The sequence below is a fragment of the Perognathus longimembris genome, chromosome 5 (assembly GCF_023159225.1).
Source record: "Perognathus longimembris pacificus isolate PPM17 chromosome 5, ASM2315922v1, whole genome shotgun sequence".
Taxonomy (NCBI): Eukaryota; Metazoa; Chordata; class Mammalia; order Rodentia; family Heteromyidae; genus Perognathus; species Perognathus longimembris.
In genome coordinates this window covers 64,219,518-64,226,420 of record NC_063165.1, presented here as the reverse complement: position 1 = coordinate 64,226,420, position 6,903 = coordinate 64,219,518, and positions in this window count along the sequence as shown.

Sequence of the window (6,903 nt, the reverse complement as noted above, 5' to 3'; positions counted from 1 at the left end):
AAACAACTCTGGTCCCTCGGTTTTAAAGGGGGGCTGATGGGTGAAGATCATCCATCTTCTGTAACTTCTTCAGGCTGACTCAGGGGCGTTGACCTTACCTAGCCAGGAACCTATAACCTTATCTACTTTACCAAGGGACTGCAGGATTACTGCAAACTGAAAATTAACTGTCAGCTATACAGACTTACCATTAGCTATATAGTGTTTAGTATCCAAATGTAAGCAACAAAATAATACATAAACTTCTCAGCTGTGCTCTAAGGGTCGGGTGGCTATACCCGTATTCCTGAGCAAGCCCAAAACTACCTAAAATAAGGGGGTCACCTCACTTTGGAGTGAGCTGCCAAAATAACATCAACACTAGCCAGGGTAGTAAGGAAAGAATGCAAAAAGAAAATTATAACAATATTCAGTCTAACTTTCTTTTCTTGAGGCAAAGGTGAAGTGGCTGAGTTGGGTGGTGCTTGGAGACCTCCCATGTTCCACCACTGTAGTTGTCATCCAGGGCAAAGGGGTCAGCTGGCCTGGCATGGAAGCAATGAACCCAAGTGGCGATGCCGTCTAGGGTTCCTTCCACCGTGGTTCTAAGGATTTCAGTCCCCTGGTCTGAATAAATGGGGGGTAGGGACAGAAGCAGAATCATATAATGCCTTAAGTGGGGGTCACATTCTTGTGCACGAGCTGCAAATAATCAAGTTTACACAAAAATTCAGCATCATCCAAATCAGCAAGCAATTCAGTCTGAAGGCTAGGGATAATGGGCGGGGGGTACCCATACATTATTTCAAAAGGAGTAAAGCCAAGCTGATAGGGAGAATTTCTTACTCTAAGCAGAACAAAAGGAAGGAGTAACACCCAGTCTGTGCCAGTCTCTAAGGCCAATTTAGTTAAGGTCTCTTTTAGAGTCCGATTCATTTTCTCTACCTGTCCTGAACTCTGGGGTCTATAAGCACAATGCAATTTCCAATCCGTCCCCAGTGCTGTGGCTATTCCCTGACTTACTTTTGAGATGAAAGCCTGTCTGTTGTCTGACCCAATGGTGGATGGGAAGCCATACCTGGGTAGGATTTCTTCCAGGATCTTCTTAGCCACTACATTCGCAGTCTCATGCTTTGTTGGATAGGCTTCAACCCATCCTGAAAAGGTGTCTACAAAAACTAGCAAATATTTGTAATTTCTGTGAAATCTACTTCCCAATACACGCCTGGCCTATTCCCACAGAGGTGAGCTCCTTTAGTAATCTGTTGATTGGGCAATTGGCAAGCTGACAGGCCTTGCAATTTTAAAAATATCTTCAATAAGTTGATCTCCTTCTCTAATTTTCACTTTGGAGTGTCGGAGCAAGTCCTGCATTTTTCAGGTTCCCATGTGAGAAACTCAGTGGATTCTCTTAAGGATCCCCTTACCCAGCCCTTGTGGCAAGATAAGTTTCCCTTCACAAGTTTTCCATCAGTCATTGTTTCCTTCTCTGTCCAGGGGTATGTGGGCCATGGGAATTTTCTTTATCCACTCCAGGCCTTCTTGGGAATACTGGGGAACAGGAGGCAAAGCTGTGGCCCTGGGTCTACTAAAGTCTGTTCCCAGGAACTCTGACTTGTCTGGCTGATTTAGGCACAGGGATTTTCAGCACAGTCTACGTGCATCTTGACAGCCAACGCTTGCCCTCTCTTAATATGAAGCCCAGATAGGTGACTTCAGGTTTACAAATTTGTGCCTTTTATAAAAGTATTTTCCTGACTGCCTGGGGAACTGATCTCTGATGACCTAAAAAGTTACCTTTGCAGGCCTTTAACAGATCTCAATAAGGACACAATCTTAGGTCTACAAGCTTTCTTTCCTAAACAGATGTATCAGCTTAAAATTCTCACTGCCAGTCAGAGCTTTGAGTAAATGCGGGGGGTTGAGATTTTAATCTATCCTCTCATTTCTTCAGTCCCAGTTACTGCATGGCATGAAGACCTTTGAATTTTTCCTTAATGCAAGAATTACAATTAGAAATACTTATCCATTCAGCTTTCCAATATATTAGTGAGAAACATTGGCCCATTTTGCAATTTCTTCCTACATACACAGAGTTAATGAGAGTTTACTTCTATCCCCATTAGTTTAGTATATATATATATATATATACTATATATATATATATATACACACACACACACACACACACACACACACACATGTATATATCCTTTTAAATCCAAATTTCTGACACTTAGCTCTGATTTTTTAAAAATTTTAATTAGAGAACCCTGAGAAATCCTTTTTTAACTGTAGTTCTTCTTTAAAACAATGCAATAATACCTTTAAAGCATTTGGTAATGCCCAAAGTTGATGACCCTTTGACTTTAAACTTAGTTTTGCAACATACTGCAGTCTTGAACATGTTCACACTCACACATGCACACACACATACATTTTCAAAAGATCTTAAATCGCGCAGAATAAGCATCAGCCGTACATTTTAAGACAAAAACCTTTAACAAATGATTTTAGCATTCTCCAGCCTCATTTTCCAGGGCTTGATAGTTTTAGTAAAACATTTTAGCATACCAAACAATTTTCTGCTTAAGAAGGCTGGGTGGGGGTCCCCCTAGAGTTCTTTTTTGCGGACACACTCACTGATTGACTGATTGTGGGCTGTCACCTGTACATCTTTCCAGTGAGCTAAAGTCAAGTCCAGGGGAGTGGAAGGAACGTTCCCCATCATCCGTTTGTCAGTCAGGCACAGTGCAAGAAAGAAACACACAAAAATAATCACAGGCACAAAGACCAGACAACACTTACAGACAGACTTAGGGAGCCACGGCTTACAGGTTCGATTGTGTCTCTCCTGCCCCTGTGAGGAGGCAGACCACACAGTCTCACTGAGTCTCTCCTGCCCCTGTGAGGGGGCAGACCACACAGTCTTGAGGTTCTCTCTCTCCCGTTCCTGTGTAGGAGCGGACCAGACAACCCGGAATATAAAGTGGACTAGACGGGCGCCCGTTAGGAGGGCCTCCCAGTCCAGTCCTTCAGGTTCAGGGTGGTAGTGGGAAGCCTGAGCCCCCTGTGGAGGGCTTGAGGTGTTTCCTAAGTCCTCCAGGACTGCCCATAGGAGCGTGTCCACTCCGGCTGGTCCTTCACTACCTACAGGTTCAGATTCAAGCGGCTGGCCAAAGCAGAAAACAAAACTACAAATCACACAGACACAGACACACAGAATGAACAGCCCTATTTTCTTACCTTCGGAGTCTGGGGTCTCGGGGGTCTCTGGGGCCATCCCGGACGAGCCCCCAAATGTTGTGCCAAGTCGCAAGACCACCACCAAGAAGACCACCAAGACTCAGACATTCCAAAATGCAAAAGCAAGGCAAGGCTTTATTAAGTGAGCTGCAACGCGGGCCTCGTCCTACCCACCAACACAGCGGAGGTTAGGAGGAAGCCTCGAGCTGTGATTACATAGGGCTTATAAAGGCAAAGAACAAGGTTACAAGAATCAGGTGTTCAAGCAAGCAAGATTAGGACACAGGTACAAATCTGATTGGCTCAGGGTTCGATTCTAAAATGGGGTTCACATGGTAAAATGGGGTTCACGTGGTAAAATGGGGCGTGACTTCAAAGTCTGGCACTTCACCTGGTTCTTTTGGCTCAAGGCTAGCACTCTACCACTTGAGCCACAGCGCCACTTCGGGCTTTTTCTATATATGTGGTGCTGAGGAATTCAACCCAGGGCTTCATGTATATGAGGCGAGCACTTTGTCTCTAGGCCATATTCCCAGCCCCCTCTTTTCTTTCATTCTTGTATACGTTCTGAGGATTAAAATCCAAGGCCTTTGGCCAGATGCTAGGGGCTCATTCATGCCTGTCCTCCTAGCTATTCTGGAGGCTAAGATCTGAGTATCATGGTTTGAAGCCAACCTGTGCAGAAAATTCCATTAAAGAGTGGAAAGTGAAGATTTGGCTCAAGTGGTAGATTAGCCAGCCTTGAAAGGAGAAAGCTAAAAGAAAACTTAAGGCCCTGAGTTCAAACCCCAATACTGGCACCAACTGCGTGTGCATACATACACACATACATATTTTTCCAGGTCCTCAATCACACTCCATCACACCCAAGTTCTGACACTAACTTTCATATGTAGGGTCTTCTAAACTTGTTTCAGCTTCAAGACCCACAAAACTTGACTATATCCCTGGAACCAGTTTCCTGATGACTGGGTAGTTTTGCTTACAGATGGCTCCACAATGTAAAACTGCCCATTTCCCAGTATAAAACGTAATTATTTCCATGACTGCTACCCTCAGCTGCTCAGGGAGCTACTTAGCAGAGTGGGCCAGCCTGTCAGAGGGGCAGGAGTGGTTTGGATTTCTGATTCCCGGCTGCAAGCCACCAGGGCTGGGGTAGTGCCTCAGCATGGTTTGCTCCTTTGGGAGCAGATGGCCCATAGAAGGGCCTGGGCTGCCTCCAAACTAGAAATGCTCACCAAAAGCCAGCTCACTTAGGCCCACAAAACATTTATAATGAATTGGAATAGCTTGCTGAAGTGTACAAATCACAAGATTCCATGCAATAAACTCGAAGATATGACTACCATGGGCCCATAACCTTTCTTGGCTTGGCCTAGCACTAGCTGAGTAAAGCTGAGGAGCAGCTGTCTTTTGAGGTCTACAGGCTCCAAGCCTGCTTGTCAAGCTCTCCCTACCTCCACATTACTTCACTTGGAGGTGGAGTGGAATCTGTATGCTTAATCCCATTAGGTCTTTGCATCTGAAAATCTAGTGCTGACTTAGTATCTTGTATTAATAACAATGTTATTAGAGAGAATCTTATATTAATAACAAAATTATTAAATATAATTATGTCTATGAATTAAATTTGGCTGATCACCAGTGGCTCATGCCTGTAATTCTAGCTACTCAAGAGGCTGAGAGCTAAGGACTGAAGTTTGGAACAGCTTGGATAAGGTGAACCCCAGAAATTCTTATTCCCAAGTAATCTGCAAAAAGCCAGAAGTAGAAGTGTGGCTCAAGTGGTAGAGTATCAATCATGAACAGAAAAAGCTGAGAGAGAGAGAGAGAGAGAGAGAGAGAGAGAGAGAGAGAGAGAGAGAGAGAGAGAGAGAAGAGAGAGAGAGAGACTGAATTCAAGCCCAAATGAATGAGTGAATGAATGAAATCTGCAGCTAATAAGGACTGGTCTCCTTACATATACTCCAAGATGATTTTCTTGGCAATATTTTGTGAGCAATTTACAAAGGTCCTAGCAAGACACTTCCTCCTCAAAAGGTGTGAAAACAATGTAAATGTACAAAAGAAACAAAGAAGTTAGCAATGTTTATCTCAAATGAAACAACTTTCCTAGCCAAAGGTGTAAGAAGCAGCCAAGCATAACTACCAACTACAGATCTGCAGTTCTGGACATTTTGTATACCAGCACCTCACTGGGAGGCCTTGTTAGAACAGATCACTGAGTACTGGGAAGGTGGCTTAGTGGTAGAGTGCCTGCCTAGCATGTATGAAGCCCTGGGTTCAATTCCTTTGTATCACATAAACAGAAAGAGCCAGAAGTGATGCTCTGGCTTGAGTGGTAGAGTGCTAGCCTTGAGTAAAAGATGTTCAGGAACAGAGCCCAGGTCCCAAGTTCTAGGCTCATGGCCAATAAACCAACAAACAAGTAAAAAATTAAAAAAAGAAAGGAGAATCCCTCTAGCTCAAGAAAGAAAATTTTAATAAAATGGAGATGAACAAATGAAACAGAAAAAATAAGGCAAACCCAAGGGACAAGAACTGGTAGGATATCTCCAGCCACTCTGGGTGTCTGCTGTAGCAGGCCTGCATTCCACGTGTAAAGACAGACATCTCAGATCGCCCTAGCTCCCACAGCAAAGCATGCCACTGTACTCTATTGGTCTGGGTTCCTGCTCTTTTTCTGGATGAAGAGACTATATTCTTTAAGTGCTATAAATGGAACATTATACAGCTGTGAAATAGTCTATTGGCATAAATTTCTTTATTTTTTATTTTGCCAGTCCTGGGGCTTGGACTCAGGGCCTGAGCACTGTCCCTGGCTTCTTTTTGCTCAAGGCTAGCACTCTACCACTTGAGCCACAGGGCCACTTCTGGCTTTTCCCATATATGTGGTGCCGAGGAATCGAACCCAGGGCTTCATGTATTCTAGGCAAGCACTCTTGCCACTAGGTCACATTCCCAGCTCAATTGGCATAGATTTCTAAAAACTACTATAGAATAATAATTTTTTTAAAAAGCCGTTTAGAAGAGTGGACATAGAATTCTACTTTTTCTGTGAAAAGAATTCAGACTGTATAATCGTTCTTTTATTTGTTGTTGTTGTTTGTGTGTGTGTGTGTGTGTGTGTGTGTGTGTGTGTGTGTGTGTGTGTGTGTGTGTGCCATCCTGGGCCTTCTATTCAGGGCCTAGGCACTGTCCCTGAGATTGTTTTTTCCTCCAGGCTAGTGCTGTACTACTCAAGTCACATTCCACTCCACTTTTTTCGTAGAGTTTAATTGGAGATGAGAGTCCCACGGACTTTCCTGCCTGGGCTGGCTTGGAATTGCAATCCTCAGATTTCAGCCTCCTAAGTAGTTATTTTTTTTTTGTTTTTTTTGTTTTTTTTGGCCAGTCCTGGGCCTTGGACTCAGGGCCTGAGCACTGTCCCTGGCTTCCTTTTGCTCAAGGCTAGCACTCTGCCACTTGAGCCACAGTGCCACTTCTGGCTGTTTTCTGTATATGTGGTGCTGGGGAATCGAACCCAGGGCCTCATGTATACGAGGCAAGCTCTCTTGCCACTAGGCCATATCCCCAGCCCCCCTAAGTAGTTATTGTGAGAAAAATATCTCTTCTATCAAAATAGTCTGACTCCTTTCTGTTAATCTTGTGAGAATTGTTTTTCTGAAAAGTTCCTGC